We start from the raw sequence: 17,351 nt of genomic DNA on the forward strand, positions 1-17,351 counted from the left end.
CGCTGGTGAAGTAACCTGGGCATGTTTTAATTAATGGTAGCAGAGAGTTAGACTTTTCACCTAAGCAAACGGGAGACATCAATGGGGTGAAGTGATGGAAAGTTTCGTCAAAGTTCACACAAATCCTAATCTGTAGCCAGTCTGCACACAAACGGGACAACAACAAAACTTTTTATTTTTTTATTTTATTGTGGTAATTTTTGTTCTAACAAAAACAGTTAGCAAGGCCAGTTTTGAGTGATAAAAATGGAAATTTTAACTGAGGCGTACGTTTCAACTTCTAACCCACACCGCTCGAGCATATCTCTTTCTACTATCGACTTTTTTTTTTTTTTTTTTTTTTTTTTCCGAAATTGTTTGGAACTTACGGCGCCACTTATACGCTCGATGTGCTCCCGTATCGCGTTCCCCTTCTTTTTCGTTGTCTCAGCCTGCATCGAGCAAGACTGCGCGTGCTGACCCGGTGACCTAGATAAGTGCACCGCCCGCCCCCACCCCACCCCACGACGTTTTTCCTTCTTTTCTTTTTAAGGCACGGTACGGTTAAGCCTAACCAACCCGGCCGGCGCGCCACGACATAGATTTCGAAACCGCAACGCCATAAAAAGACCCCCCCGCATCGTCCCCAAAACAACACTCCCTCCACGTAATCCGTCAAACCAACAATATTACGGACATTACAGTTTCGAGAATACCATCGGGCCTAAGGAAAACGTCGGCCACGCACGAACGGGTCCGGCCCGCTGGAAGCTGGCTTCACCGCAATGTGAGTCGGCTAGCAGGGAAGCTAGCTTTACAGACCACCGCTACAGGCGGCTTTGCGGGTTCAAGAATTGGGCTGGTAGGCCTCACGAAGCCGACGCGAGAGGAAACGGGTGACGAAGATACCGCGAACACGGTCGCACAAATCTTTACAACGACCCACGTTCGCATCTACCAGTTTTCCGCGGTGGCTCCAACAAAACGACATCGCAGATGAACATCGTCGTCAAGATAGCAGACAATCTCACAAACGGGTATTATACACTCCAGATAATTTTCTTGATCGCTCGACGGATTGATTTTTAAGATACAACCTGTTTACGGTAACCCAACTCAAAGAGAACTCAAGGCCACGAAATAAAGAATAAAAAATAAAGCAACCCGTTAAACCTTTCACTCGTAGGTTAGGTCGTGCGCTCACGAAAAAAAAAAACAAGAGCTAAGGTATTCTTAGAACTCCCCCAAGAACCCCTAAAATCCAACTAGAGATCACCGCGATGCGCATTTCAACGGTACGCGTTCTTCTCCGTGCCACGATAGTCCAAGCCGCGGCCTAACCGACAACTGCAAACAGCCAGAGTCAAGGAGCTAGGTTTCCGGCGCTCAGAAAGCTAGATTTCGGTAAGGTTTCGAAGGACGGCGATGCGCCGATTTCAGGCGCGCCAATACAGGAGCATGCGAACCTACCGTGAATCCGGCCTGCTCACCGACTCGACGAGAAAAAAAGCCGTCTGCTCGGGAAACGAAACGGGAGCACGAATCACGGTTACCCACGGCCGCAAGGCCTAACCGTCTCCTCGAAGCCGCCGCTGATGCTACGATGGCGGATTGGACACCAATGGAGGCAAGCGGCTACACGAGAACACGAAAAGATAGAGAAAAAAACCGGAAAAAAAAAAACCTAGCCCGACGTCTGAGCTCCGCGAGAGGCCTCGTCCCGGGAAGACTGCTACTATATAGAGAAGGCGGAAAGGTAGACGCCTATCGAGACCGGTAGCGGTTGTACACGGGAAGTCGAGCCACGTTCCAAATGTGTAGCGGAGTAGCGGACAAGCTGAAAAGCAGGCAACGATGACACCTATTCTGGTGGAATCGCCGGTTGTACGGGAAGTCAAGGCCTGTTCCAAAAACCTTTGATCGCCTGCTTGTAGAGTGTGGCGGAGAAGCTATAAAGCCGGCTACAATGACGCCTTTTTTGGCGGAATCGATTCGAACGCGATCCGCGCGAAGGAACGGACAGGCACGATAGAGAGTCTAGAATTATGAGAGGGAGCAACTCAAACCTCGGGGACAGACGCTTCCAAACGACCGACGCGCGTGAACCCAATGAAACATCTGGAAACACTCTGTAATGTAGGCACACTAGGCGCGGAGCAGAGCGAGGCGTGTCGCCGTCTCGTGATCTGTTTTCCACCTAAAACTTGAAATATATATATTTTTCCCCAGTTTTTTTTAAAACTTTTTTAGGGGGGGGGGGGGGGGGGGGGGGACATTTTATTTTTGTAGTTTATTTGCATTGGAAGTATCGAAAAGGAAATTTCACTAATCCGGTTTCCAAACTAAATCAAATTATATATATTAAAATAGAGAGAGAGCTAGAGACCAGCAAGGGGGGGGGGGGGGGGGGGGGGGGGGGGGAGCAATTCAGTTGTTCCGCATTCAGCGCAAGCTTCTTACCGAATACGGCTTATGATAACAGCTCCCAGGATCCCCCGAAATGCCGCCGGAGTAACTTCGGAGGCTCTAAATCTACACGAAACATCGCTGCAGCGCTAAACGGCACACACCAACCAGCTATTTCAGAACACACGGGAACAGACGATTCGCTTCACGAAATTTGTTTCGCGCACATGTGTCGACCCCGACCTAATAATAATAATTAGCGCACGTGCACAAGATCGCGCTGCGCTTCACGACCTTCATCGGTGAAGGCTGGTTTCCACATCTGCTTTGGTTGCGTTCGCACGCAACCGAAACGACCGTAACGACGAAGTCAACGTGAGAAGTCTTTGGCCGTACACAGCGTGGCAAGCGATGCAAGGGGTAGCTTCGCGAAGCAATCTTTGAGTCGCGGTTGAACAATAAATAATAATTGCCACAAAAAAAAAAAAAAAGAAAAAAAAGCTCGTGGTACATTTAAGCACTTCTTATGAGTTGTGAATGCGAAAGCATGCAAGCCGCTCGTCCGTTCCCTTTTTCGTCTGCTGCGTACTTTTCGTCGCCGGTCAGCGCGAGTGCTCCCCTGGTGACCTTGGACGCTCCGCGCTGATGGACACGCTGCGCCATGGGGTGAGCGGTCGTGGAAACTGACGAGCGCAGCGGCCAATGGGAGCCCCGTCGACGCGCGCCAGCCAATGGAACCGAAGAAAACTAGGTGCCGTTTTTGCGCTTCAAACTGATGACGTCAGCTCGCTCCATCGGACAGTTAATCCTTTCGCATTAAAAAAAAAAAAAGCACTTGGCGGAGGCGTTCTGACTTTTTCTTTTATGTGACTTTATCGAAACACACATTCTTCAAATACCAACGGCATCGTTATTTTCTCTGACAAGCAAACGTTGTTAGAAAAACTTGGTGCAACGTATGGCTATGAACTACGCGCAAAACTGCGCGGTTCGGTCCTGTTCGCTTTGGCGTAATTCGGTCAACGGTCAAGCGCTTCACGCGCTCAAACTGAACCTTTTGGCATCGTAGGCGAGTTACATTCTCAACGACATACTTCTTTGTTTCTTGCTCGTCAATGACCACAAATCCCATCTGTGCTTCAGTGTTTTCTGACTGCATCCTGCGAACAATAGGCGTCAAGGAGACAGAGAGAGAGAGAGAGAGAGAGAGAGGGAAGTGCCATCAATGTTCCAGTCTTCCTCCTTGTAGTTGCGTAGGGCATTCCCGTGTCTTCAGATTTTGCTGGTTAACGCTCTGCCTCGCTCGGTTATTTATGTGTTCGAGTGACGTCAAAACCAACCCTGGCCCTGCTACGACTTAGGCTAGGTGGCGCAAGCTACCGCCCGCTACAGTAACGTCCATCCATCCAGTGACGCGAAGCTCGACGAAATACTTGCCAAGCTGAATGACCATTATCTCCGACAATGCCAGGCACCAAAAAGGAGACCTCGGGCAAACTGAATGGGCTCACGTCGGGAACTGACGGCCTCAGTAACCGGGTTTCAAGTCTAGAGAGCGCGTTTCGCGATATCTCAGCGGTGCAGAGAGATTTAAAAAGCAGGAATAAAGTTGTCTGTGTCTTCAAAACAACAAGGAACGAGTGGTTTATCTGGTGCCGTAGACGACATCATAAACCAAACGAGAAGGAACAACTGACTGATTAACGGGATTCCTGGGGAAGGAAATGAATCATGGTCCCAAACAAAACGTATAGCCCAATCATTTTTTTTATTTTTTTTTTATCTAGTTACAAGTAAATGCTGGCGATATTGAGAGAGCGCACCGTGTCGGTCCCAAGAGGGTAGGCTTAGCTAGACCAATTATTGTTAAATTTCTAAACTTTAAAAGCAAACAAGTGATCCTTTTGTGGTGCGTCAAAGCTAAGGCCAACTGACCGACTTCGAGTGTGGATCGAGGATAAATACTCGCCAAAAATGCGGCAGATTCAAAAAAAAAAAAAAAAAAATCAAAATGATCGAGTGCACCTTTCCTTCGATAAATTATTTATCAAAAACCACATATACGTGTACGACGTACGCAGAATCCGATAGTGTGTTATATCCGACTCCAGAAACTGCTAACGCGGCACTACTGATAATCAACCATGACGTGCAAAAATTACACCTTCACTGAGTAAAACGGTCGTCCGCGAAAAGCGATGCCACGCTCTTCCATTTTTACTAGCTAATTTTCGAAGTCTCTCGTCTAAGCAGAATGAGCTTGCGAGTAGCATAACTTTCTGCTTAACAGAAGTGGTCATAGGAAGCGAAACGTACCTTTCCGACCGTTATTATAAGCTCAAGTTAACTTTTAAATGATGATAACTTCAACGTACTTCGCAAGGATCGAGCATTCAAATATGGTTCGAAAAGTTCGGTTCGAAAAGATATAACTTGCAAAATGCTGCCCGTCGCCTCTTGAAACGCTTTGGGAGTCCATTGATATTGTATCATTTCATAGAGTTCTAATCGGAGTATCTGATAAGTTATCACCCACCCGATTCAACTTTGTAATAGCCAAACAAATGTTGTCGAATTTATTCGGTGCAAGTATCCTCCAGCAGCACTGATTTTGGTGGGATATTTTAATTATCCGGGCGTTGAATGGTGTGGTCTTGACCTGCATAGTCTACGGAAACATAAATGTTCAAGCTATATACACATGTCAAATTATTTTTCAATCAACCAACTGGTTATGTGAACCCACACGGGGAAATGCTGTTCTAGACTTCGTTTGTTTCTCGCACTCAGAAAACATATCTGTTCGTGAGCTTGACGAAATTAGTGATCATGGAGCTCGTTTAGTTTCAGTATATTTCAATGAATACTTCGAGAGTTGGTCTAAGGAAGATCATGTATGATTTCTCTAAACCTGACCTTACTGCCACAGCGGCATATCATTGTCTGATTTTGTGCTGAATTATGAAAGCAATTACCGGGCTCGCTACTAGGGTGACCACCTTCCCGCTAGCGAAATGCGGAACACGCTGACCTTGGGGGGGGGGGGGGGGGGGGGGGGGGGGATGAAAATTTACCATGCTGCCTTTTAACCAGAGACTGGGGCAGGTGGAGGAAAATTGTTTTTCCGCCTTCTGCCCCAGTCTCAGGTTAAAAAAACAAAATGGAAAAAATAACTATTCGAGGAAATTTATCAACACATGCCACGAAATGCGGCTCTGCTAGCACATTTGATATCCTGTCTTGTCTGAAAGCATATTATACAGCTGCAAATTGTATTTAATTAATTAAACTCGAATAATTTTCACCACAAGTGACATTGTCTCGGCGGTAAGCAGTAAATCTTGTATGCCTTCTCGTTTCCTTTCGATTCGTATTTTTACCAACATGCTCCTACACAAAATTCGAATTTTACGTTGTTGTTTTTGATCGTTGTAAGTTGCAGTCCTCTTGCCTTATGTGATCGTCTTTATACTAAAAAAGAAAAAAAAAAGCTTTCCACAGCAACCTTTTCGCATTGACGCAGCACGATCTGAAAATAATTAAAATAATGTATTTTCAACTTTCGGTGAGCAATTGTCCCTTGCAATATATTTTGCCACCAAGGGAAGATAGGCACGAAGGCGCATGCGCGACAGATCTCCTGCAAGAACGACGGACGCTTCCCACGATGCTTTCGATCGCTTCCCACGATCGCGATTCACAGATTCACCAGCGATCTGCGCGCATCTCTGTGCCCCGTTAAGCTGCGTAGTGAGTTTAACGACAGTGTGAAATGCGGGACATTTTGAAGATTTGGGAATTTCTTGCGGAACGCGGGACCCTATATACTCGCTACGTCGAAGAAAAGTGGACAATAATAATAATAATAATAAATATCATTTCTGTGCGCGAAAATTTTATTCTATAAGTTGGCTATGACCCCGAGTTTGGGCTGTCCATGATTTTTACGAGGCGTGCAGCGTGTTATCTCAAAAAAGAAAAGACTATTCAGAAGAGCCAAATATACAGATACGGAGCGTGACTGGCAATCGTACGAGGACTGTGAGCGATTGTGCAAGAATGACATAAGGAAAGCAAATCAACGTATGTTTTTCAATCATAATTTGGTCGAGCGTATTAGGAAATAATCCCAAGAAGTTCTGGCAAGTCGTTAATTCTAAAGAAAGAACACAATTTCCTCAAATACAGGATTTTGACGTAAAATTGTCTGCTTCTGAGTCAGCTCTGATACTTAATGCGTTTTTTTGGTAAAGCGTTTATCAACGAGCTGCCTTCGTCAGAAGAGCACGCTGTCCACACACTCGTGAATGCGGAAATGGATGATATCAATATCAGCATCGACGGAGTTGTCAGTGCTACTAACCGTTTACCGACTAAATCAAGCCCAGGGCAGACGGGGCGTGTTTAAAGCTGCTGAAATTGACAAAACGCCACGGACATTTTACTTGACAGCTCATTCCAGCAGTGCCTTGACATCAGTAGTATTCTGACGAGTTGGAAGTCGCAAATTTAATTCCTATTTTTAAGTCTGGAAATAGCCAGTGTATTAAATCATACATGTATTTCACTAACATCTGTTCCTTGCAGACTTTTACAAAATATAATATATCCATCTATAATGAAGCGATTCGTTTCTAATAATGCACTTGCTTCTAACCAGCGTGGTTTTCAACATGGCCTTTCGTGAGAATCACAACTTTTTGAACTGGTAACTGATTAGCATGCCGGCATTCACTAATCTTCACAAACTGACGCAATGTTTATGAATTTTTCAAAAGCATTTGATCGTGTCCCTCACAGCCGTCTCATTATTAAAAAAAAATGAGTGTCTAAAAATATCACACTTTCTGAACAATAGAAGACTATCAGTTATTGTAAACAACATCAGCTCAGACCTCATAAACGTTAAATCAGGAGTTCCCCAAGGGAAATATCTTATCAAGATGAGTCTGTTGCTCCTCAAAGAGACTGGGACAGCATACTATCACGGTATAACTATAATACATGGCAGGTGAAACTAAATGTAGAAAAAAACGTAAAGTATGACATTTACCAGCTGTTGTTCAACGCTTCATAACGATTACAAACTTATAAATTCAAACATAGAAGAAGCAAGCTCATATAAATATTTAGAAGTTCACCTCTCTTCCAGCATATATACTGGAATACCCATACAGAATACATCAGTAAGAGTTTCATTGGTTTGTATCAACGGTGAAAATTAAACTTCTTGAGTACACTATCTCTCACTAGGCCTAAGTTAGAATATGCATCTGCTATTCGGAACCCGCATCAAAAATGTCTAATTGACAATCTCGAATCTATATACAAAACAGCCCCCCCCCCCCCCCCCCCCCCCCGACTCAGTTCATACTAAAAACATATTCACCTGCAAGTGTTACAAGATATACGTCGATATTACGTCCTACCACTTGCACGCATTTCCCCTGTCATGATCAGCGTTTCTATTCCTTTCGCGAAGACTAACTTGTGTAAGTTTCCCCCCTTTGTGCTGGTCACGACTGATTGGAATGGGTTGGCAAGTGAAACAGCCCTGACAAGAAATCACGATCACTTTATGTCACTGCTGTGTAACTCACGATGACCCACCTCTCGTAAGCGTGTTATCGCTGACTTGACGGCAGCACTTGTGATTCTTTTACGCATCTTTCTAATGGGTGTGCGTGGGTGACCGTCTATTATGAATTTGTCTTGTAATTATCAACTTGAAACTATCGTTTCGTGTGTATGTGTGTAAGTGCGCGTGCGTGTGCGTTTGTGCCTTAATTATATTGAGTGCGAATTTTTGTTTTTTAGCACGTCTCACGAATGCTATTATATTCCTATCAACAAAGATGAGCTACGCACGGCTTATTAATTACACTGCTCCAATGTTCAGAGTTCTGTGACGTCATCGCACGTGACTGAAGAATAGAGGGTGAGGAAAATTCTCAACGAATCAAATTCCAAAAACGATTTTCTAAAAAAAAAAAAAGAAAAACAAAATTGGAAAGAGAGAGGGGGGGGGGGAGGGGAGGGTTCTTACGAAACTGCAAAAGAAATTTAGGAAGGCCTAGCCGCCTTGTCAGCGTCCTTTTAAAACGTTTCCTGTTTTTGTCCGCTAAGCGGCGTAAAATCCGACTAATTTTCCCAACTACAGCCACTGTGCAAACGAGCTGGAGGAAGTTCACCACCCGAGACTGGCGCAGAACGGGTGATCCGTCTTTTAACGGCGGCTGCCATTAAAGTGCAAAAGCTCTCAGTGGTTGGAGTTTCTCGCACTACTCAATCTAGGCTCTTTGGATTTTCGACGTGGCTTTATGGCCCAGCACCGTCTGCAGCCACTGTGCAAACGAGCTGGAGGAAGTTCACCACCCGAGACTGGCGCAGAACGGGTGATCCGTCTTTTAACGGCGGCTGCCATTAAAGTGCAAAAGCTCTCAGTGGTTGGAGTTTCTCGCACTACTCAATCTAGGCTCTTTGGATTTTCGACGTGGCTTTATGGCCCAGCACCGTCTGCAGCCACTGTGCAAACGAGCTGGAGGAAGTTCACCACCCGAGACTGGCGCAGAACGGGTGATCCGTCTTTTAACGGCGGCTGCCATTAAAGTGCAAAAGCTCTCAGTGGTTGGAGTTTCTCGCACTACTCAATCTAGGCTCTTTGGATTTTCGACGTGGCTTTATGGCCCAGCACCGTCTGCAGCCACTGTGCAAACGAGCTGGAGGAAGTTCACCACCCGAGACTGGCGCAGAACGGGTGATCCGTCTTTTAACGGCGGCTGCCATTAAAGTGCAAAAGCTCTCAGTGGTTGGAGTTTCTCGCACTACTCAATCTAGGCTCTGGATTTTCGACGTGGCTTTATGGCCCAGCACCGTCTGCAGCCACTGTGCAAACGAGCTGGAGGAAGTTCACCACCCGAGACTGGCGCAGAACGGGTGATCCGTCTTTTAACGGCGGCTGCCATTAAAGTGCAAAAGCTCTCAGTGGTTGGAGTTTCTCGCACTACTCAATCTAGGCTCTTTGGATTTTCGACGTGGCTTTATGGCCCAGCACCGTCTGCAGCCACTGTGCAAACGAGCTGGAGGAAGTTCACCACCCGAGACTGGCGCAGAACGGGTGATCCGTCTTTTAACGGCGGCTGCCATTAAAGTGCAAAAGCTCTCAGTGGTTGGAGTTTCTCGCACTACTCAATCTAGGCTCTTTGGATTTTCGACGTGGCTTTATGGCCCAGCACCGTCTGCAGCCACTGTGCAAACGAGCTGGAGGAAGTTCACCACCCGAGACTGGCGCAGAACGGGTGATCCGTCTTTTAACGGCGGCTGCCATTAAAGTGCAAAAGCTCTCAGTGGTTGGAGTTTCTCGCACTACTCAATCTAGGCTCTTTGGATTTTCGACGTGGCTTTATGGCCCAGCACCGTCTGCAGCCACTGTGCAAACGAGCTGGAGGAAGTTCACCACCCGAGACTGGCGCAGAACGGGTGATCCGTCTTTTAACGGCGGCTGCCATTAAAGTGCAAAAGCTCTCAGTGGTTGGAGTTTCTCGCACTACTCAATCTAGGCTCTTTGGATTTTCGACGTGGCTTTATGGCCCAGCACCGTCTGCAGCCACTGTGCAAACGAGCTGGAGGAAGTTCACCACCCGAGACTGGCGCAGAACGGGTGATCCGTCTTTTAACGGCGGCTGCCATTAAAGTGCAAAAGCTCTCAGTGGTTGGAGTTTCTCGCACTACTCAATCTAGGCTCTTTGGATTTTCGACGTGGCTTTATGGCCCAGCACCGTCTGCAGCCACTGTGCAAACGAGCTGGAGGAAGTTCACCACCCGAGACTGGCGCAGAACGGGTGATCCGTCTTTTAACGGCGGCTGCCATTAAAGTGCAAAAGCTCTCAGTGGTTGGAGTTTCTCGCACTACTCAATCTAGGCTCTTTGGATTTTCGACGTGGCTTTATGGCCCAGCACCGTCTGCAGCCACTGTGCAAACGAGCTGGAGGAAGTTCACCACCCGAGACTGGCGCAGAACGGGTGATCCGTCTTTTAACGGCGGCTGCCATTAAAGTGCAAAAGCTCTCAGTGGTTGGACTTTCTCGCACTACTCAATCTAGGCTCTTTGGATTTTCGACGTGGCTTTATGGCCCAGCACCGTCTGCAGCCACTGTGCAAACGAGCTGGAGGAAGTTCACCACCCGAGACTGGCGCAGAACGGGTGATCCGTCTTTTAACGGCGGCTGCCATTAAAGTGCAAAAGCTCTCAGTGGTTGGAGTTTCTCGCACTACTCAATCTAGGCTCTTTGGATTTTCGACGTGGCTTTATGGCCCAGCACCGTCTGCAGCCACTGTGCAAACGAGCTGGAGGAAGTTCACCACCCGAGACTGGCGCAGAACGGGTGATCCGTCTTTTAACGGCGGCTGCCATTAAAGTGCAAAAGCTCTCAGTGGTTGGAGTTTCTCGCACTACTCAATCTAGGCTCTTTGGATTTTCGACGTGGCTTTATGGCCCAGCACCGTCTGCAGCCACTGTGCAAACGAGCTGGAGGAAGTTCACCACCCGAGACTGGCGCAGAACGGGTGATCCGTCTTTTAACGGCGGCTGCCATTAAAGTGCAAAAGCTCTCAGTGGTTGGACTTTCTCGCACTACTCAATCTAGGCTCTTTGGATTTTCGACGTGGCTTTATGGCCCAGCACCGTCTGCAGCCACTGTGCAAACGAGCTGGAGGAAGTTCACCACCCGAGACTGGCGCAGAACGGGTGATCCGTCTTTTAACGGCGGCTGCCATTAAAGTGCAAAAGCTCTCAGTGGTTGGAGTTTCTCGCACTACTCAATCTAGGCTCTTTGGATTTTCGACGTGGCTTTATGGCCCAGCACCGTCTGCAGCCACTGTGCAAACGAGCTGGAGGAAGTTCACCACCCGAGACTGGCGCAGAACGGGTGATCCGTCTTTTAACGGCGGCTGCCATTAAAGTGCAAAAGCTCTCAGTGGTTGGAGTTTCTCGCACTACTCAATCTAGGCTCTTTGGATTTTCGACGTGGCTTTATGGCCCAGCACCGTCTGCAGCCACTGTGCAAACGAGCTGGAGGAAGTTCACCACCCGAGACTGGCGCAGAACGGGTGATCCGTCTTTTAACGGCGGCTGCCATTAAAGTGCAAAAGCTATCAGTGGTTGGACTTTCTCGCACTACTCAATCTAGGCTCTTTGGATTTTCGACGTGGCTTTATGGCCCAGCACCGTCTGCAGCCACTGTGCAAACGAGCTGGAGGAAGTTCACCACCCGAGACTGGCGCAGAACGGGCGATCCGTCTTTTAACGGCGGCTGCCATTAAAGTGCAAAAGCTCTCAGTGGTTGGAGTTTCTCGCACTACTCAATCTAGGCTCTTTGGATTTTCGACGTGGCTTTATGGCCCAGCACCGTCTGCAGCCACTGTGCAAACGAGCTGGAGGAAGTTCACCACCCGAGACTGGCGCAGAACGGGTGATCCGTCTTTTAACGGCGGCTGCCATTAAAGTGCAAAAGCTCTCAGTGGTTGGAGTTTCTCGCACTACTCAATCTAGGCTCTTTGGATTTTCGACGTGGCTTTATGGCCCAGCACCGTCTGCAGCCACTGTGCAAACGAGCTGGAGGAAGTTCACCACCCGAGACTGGCGCAGAACGGGCGATCCGTCTTTTAACGGCGGCTGCCATTAAAGTGCAAAAGCTCTCAGTGGTTGGAGTTTCTCGCACTACTCAATCTAGGCTCTTTGGATTTTCGACGTGGCTTTATGGCCCAGCACCGTCTGCAGCCACTGTGCAAACGAGCTGGAGGAAGTTCACCACCCGAGACTGGCGCAGAACGGGTGATCCGTCTTTTAACGGCGGCTGCCATTAAAGTGCAAAAGCTCTCAGTGGTTGGAGTTTCTCGCACTACTCAATCTAGGCTCTTTGGATTTTCGACGTGGCTTTATGGCCCAGCACCGTCTGCAGCCACTGTGCAAACGAGCTGGAGGAAGTTCACCACCCGAGACTGGCGCAGAACGGGCGATCCGTCTTTTAACGGCGGCTGCCATTAAAGTGCAAAAGCTCTCAGTGGTTGGAGTTTCTCGCACTACTCAATCTAGGCTCTTTGGATTTTCGACGTGGCTTTATGGCCCAGCACCGTCTGCAGCCACTGTGCAAACGAGCTGGAGGAAGTTCACCACCCGAGACTGGCGCAGAACGGGCGATCCGTCTTTTAACGGCGGCTGCCATTAAAGTGCAAAAGCTCTCAGTGGTTGGAGTTTCTCGCACTACTCAATCTAGGCTCTTTGGATTTTCGACGTGGCTTTATGGCCCAGCACCGTCTGCAGCCACTGTGCAAACGAGCTGGAGGAAGTTCACCACCCGAGACTGGCGCAGAACGGGTGATCCGTCTTTTAACGGCGGCTGCCATTAAAGTGCAAAAGCTCTCAGTGGTTGGACTTTCTCGCACTACTCAATCTAGGCTCTTTGGATTTTCGACGTGGCTTTATGGCCCAGCACCGTCTGCAGCCACTGTGCAAACGAGCTGGAGGAAGTTCACCACCCGAGACTGGCGCAGAACGGGTGATCCGTCTTTTAACGGCGGCTGCCATTAAAGTGCAAAAGCTCTCAGTGGTTGGAGTTTCTCGCACTACTCAATCTAGGCTCTTTGGATTTTCGACGTGGCTTTATGGCCCAGCACCGTCTGCAGCCACTGTGCAAACGAGCTGGAGGAAGTTCACCACCCGAGACTGGCGCAGAACGGGTGATCCGTCTTTTAACGGCGGCTGCCATTAAAGTGCAAAAGCTCTCAGTGGTTGGAGTTTCTCGCACTACTCAATCTAGGCTCTTTGGATTTTCGACGTGGCTTTATGGCCCAGCACCGTCTGCAGCCACTGTGCAAACGAGCTGGAGGAAGTTCACCACCCGAGACTGGCGCAGAACGGGTGATCCGTCTTTTAACGGCGGCTGCCATTAAAGTGCAAAAGCTCTCAGTGGTTGGACTTTCTCGCACTACTCAATCTAGGCTCTTTGGATTTTCGACGTGGCTTTATGGCCCAGCACCGTCTGCAGCCACTGTGCAAACGAGCTGGAGGAAGTTCACCACCCGAGACTGGCGCAGAACGGGTGATCCGTCTTTTAACGGCGGCTGCCATTAAAGTGCAAAAGCTCTCAGTGGTTGGAGTTTCTCGCACTACTCAATCTAGGCTCTTTGGATTTTCGACGTGGCTTTATGGCCCAGCACCGTCTGCAGCCACTGTGCAAACGAGCTGGAGGAAGTTCACCACCCGAGACTGGCGCAGAACGGGTGATCCGTCTTTTAACGGCGGCTGCCATTAAAGTGCAAAAGCTCTCAGTGGTTGGAGTTTCTCGCACTACTCAATCTAGGCTCTTTGGATTTTCGACGTGGCTTTATGGCCCAGCACCGTCTGCAGCCACTGTGCAAACGAGCTGGAGGAAGTTCACCACCCGAGACTGGCGCAGAACGGGTGATCCGTCTTTTAACGGCGGCTGCCATTAAAGTGCAAAAGCTATCAGTGGTTGAACTTTCTCGCACTACTCAATCTAGGCTCTTTGGATTTTCGACGTGGCTTTATGGCCCAGCACCGTCTGCAGCCACTGTGCAAACGAGCTGGAGGAAGTTCACCACCCGAGACTGGCGCAGAACGGGCGATCCGTCTTTTAACGGCGGCTGCCATTAAAGTGCAAAAGCTCTCAGTGGTTGGAGTTTCTCGCACTACTCAATCTAGGCTCTTTGGATTTTCGACGTGGCTTTATGGCCCAGCACCGTCTGCAGCCACTGTGCAAACGAGCTGGAGGAAGTTCACCACCCGAGACTGGCGCAGAACGGGTGATCCGTCTTTTAACGGCGGCTGCCATTAAAGTGCAAAAGCTCTCAGTGGTTGGAGTTTCTCGCACTACTCAATCTAGGCTCTTTGGATTTTCGACGTGGCTTTATGGCCCAGCACCGTCTGCAGCCACTGTGCAAACGAGCTGGAGGAAGTTCACCACCCGAGACTGGCGCAGAACGGGCGATCCGTCTTTTAACGGCGGCTGCCATTAAAGTGCAAAAGCTCTCAGTGGTTGGAGTTTCTCGCACTACTCAATCTAGGCTCTTTGGATTTTCGACGTGGCTTTATGGCCCAGCACCGTCTGCAGCCACTGTGCAAACGAGCTGGAGGAAGTTCACCACCCGAGACTGGCGCAGAACGGGTGATCCGTCTTTTAACGGCGGCTGCCATTAAAGTGCAAAAGCTCTCAGTGGTTGGAGTTTCTCGCACTACTCAATCTAGGCTCTTTGGATTTTCGACGTGGCTTTATGGCCCAGCACCGTCTGCAGCCACTGTGCAAACGAGCTGGAGGAAGTTCACCACCCGAGACTGGCGCAGAACGGGCGATCCGTCTTTTAACGGCGGCTGCCATTAAAGTGCAAAAGCTCTCAGTGGTTGGAGTTTCTCGCACTACTCAATCTAGGCTCTTTGGATTTTCGACGTGGCTTTATGGCCCAGCACCGTCTGCAGCCACTGTGCAAACGAGCTGGAGGAAGTTCACCACCCGAGACTGGCGCAGAACGGGCGATCCGTCTTTTAACGGCGGCTGCCATTAAAGTGCAAAAGCTCTCAGTGGTTGGAGTTTCTCGCACTACTCAATCTAGGCTCTTTGGATTTTCGACGTGGCTTTATGGCCCAGCACCGTCTGCAGCCACTGTGCAAACGAGCTGGAGGAAGTTCACCACCCGAGACTGGCGCAGAACGGGTGATCCGTCTTTTAACGGCGGCTGCCATTAAAGTGCAAAAGCTCTCAGTGGTTGGAGTTTCTCGCACTACTCAATCTAGGCTCTTTGGATTTTCGACGTGGCTTTATGGCCCAGCACCGTCTGCAGCCACTGTGCAAACGAGCTGGAGGAAGTTCACCACCCGAGACTGGCGCAGAACGGGCGATCCGTCTTTTAACGGCGGCTGCCATTAAAGTGCAAAAGCTCTCAGTGGTTGGAGTTTCTCGCACTACTCAATCTAGGCTCTTTGGATTTTCGACGTGGCTTTATGGCCCAGCACCGTCTGCAGCCACTGTGCAAACGAGCTGGAGGAAGTTCACCACCCGAGACTGGCGCAGAACGGGTGATCCGTCTTTTAACGGCGGCTGCCATTAAAGTGCAAAAGCTCTCAGTGGTTGGAGTTTCTCCCACCTACTCAATCTAGGCTCTTTGGATTTTCGACGTGGCTTTATGGCCCAGCACCGTCTGCTATACTTTGTTCCACCTCAAGTCCAGACGCAGACGACGTACGAGCCGATGGGACAAATCAGACTGCGTCAAAAGCGCACCGTCACGGTGTTCGTCGTGTTGCTGTGTACGTGACCTGTCGTCGCTGAACCAATCGTAAACAGAAAAGTCCCGGCGACTTGCGCTTTTGACGCTGCTTCATTGGTCCCATTAGCTCGTAGCGTCGTCTGCGTGCGGCTCCGACGTCACGCCGTTGCGGTGGCGCTGCTGTCGGCACGGCGCATGCGCAGACGCTTCCCCTCACGCAAATCTGGTTTCTGCGGACGCGCAGTGCCCACACCCGGTGGACGGATGGATGGATAATAACGGCTGTATACCCTTCATAGCGGGCGGTAGCTTGCGCCACCTAGTAAAAAAAAACAAAAAAACAAGAAAAGATTTTTGCAGATTTTCTTTTGTGGACAAACACGGGTTTGCTTGTAGACAGCGTGAGTTGGTGGCCTCTGCTCCGCTTCACCTTACAACAAAGCACACAGGACGCTACGAAACATCCGAGGCAATCAAATGCCCATGGCTGTGCCCCCTTCCGTGACCGCCGGAAGGGGGCGCAGCGACGAATGGGCTGGCGCGTTCGCGACTTCGTAGCGTACGTTGCGGTTCAGCCTAAGGCGAAGCGGAGCAGGGAAGACGACGACTTCCAAGAAATGACGCGCAACAGATGTGCCCGCGGCCCTGATTACTTGATCGATTGCAGCGAGTCAATCCGAGCGTCCGTTCCCGCCAGGCCCAGGAAAACGACAAATCCCCCGCACGTTAGTTTTCTTTTTAAGAAATGGCGCCTTTTTTTTTTAATCTTTCTTTTATTGTTGTAGATTTACCTCCCCCCCCCCCTTTTTTTTAGTTTGTCGCACTTCAAAACTAACCAAAGAAATTCGCAAAAAATGAAGAAAAAAAAAAACGCCTTTCCACAAAAACTGTTTTTCGTACCTCAACACAACCCTGCCGTCAGTCATAGCCTAACGTCATTAAATGTCTAAACCAAAAAAAAAAAAAAAAAAAAAACTTTTACGGTACTGTTTTTAGAGAGCCTCGACTACCCTAATGGGCCCAATCGGGCCCATTAGGGTGAAAAATATAGCCATCCGTTCAAAATACAAACGCGCGATTATGATTTATGAATATCATTGATCATATTGAACCTATTTCTGACCATAATAGGTGTATTTCAAGTTTCGCTTCAGTATCCCTTTAATGTCTAATGTATCCAGAGACACGCGCTCGAGCTGACGACAGTTTCCTTATTTCTAATCGTTTAACAGTGAGACTAGGATATGTTACGTTAAGGTTAGGCTTAGCTTAGAACAGGGCATGCGCCCAAACCGTCGCATGTTTCCCTTCCTTTTCTTTTTTCACGTCTCTCGCGCTTTAAAGTTAGCTTATAGGCGAGGTTATGTAAGGTCAGGTATGGTCATTAGGGCTAGGTTAGGTTAAATTAGGTTAAGTTCTTTATACTGTTCAGACACTATAAACGCAATATGAAGCAAAAAAAAAAAAAAAAAAAAAAACGAACCAAGACAAAGATAGAAGCGACCTTTCCAACAGGCACATAACTTATATATACACCATGCGACGAGTGCAATGTCCGGTCCTTGCACTCCGAAGAAAAGGCGCCGCGAAAGCTCCGTGGGCGCGATGATGACCAATGCGCGAAAAACAAGGCAACGAATAGAGTACGCCGAGGCACCCGAAATAGCTGCACAGACGTGCTATGC

The 17,351-nt window shown here is 48.7% G+C and overlaps 1 protein-coding gene across 3 annotated transcripts in view; it reads right to left on the bottom strand.

Moving 5' to 3' along the window:
• The window catches only part of LOC8051125 (ras-related protein Rab-3), a 31,863-nt gene that overhangs the window by 5,790 nt on the left and 8,722 nt on the right, over positions 1-17,351 (bottom strand). Inside the window, exon 1 of one of the 3 annotated variants that reach the window (XM_029992094.4) lies at positions 1,450-2,096. The exons of the other annotated variants lie outside the window; for them this stretch is intronic. The gene's annotated coding sequence lies outside the window, so the exon portion shown is untranslated. Of the gene's footprint in view, positions 1-1,449; positions 2,097-17,351 lie in introns of those variants that run through there. 3 annotated transcript variants of the gene reach the window in all.

Source organism: Ixodes scapularis, unplaced genomic scaffold (genome assembly GCF_016920785.2).
Source record: "Ixodes scapularis isolate PalLabHiFi unplaced genomic scaffold, ASM1692078v2 PGA_scaffold12__126_contigs__length_90152505, whole genome shotgun sequence".
NCBI classification, from domain to species: Eukaryota; Metazoa; Arthropoda; class Arachnida; order Ixodida; family Ixodidae; genus Ixodes; species Ixodes scapularis.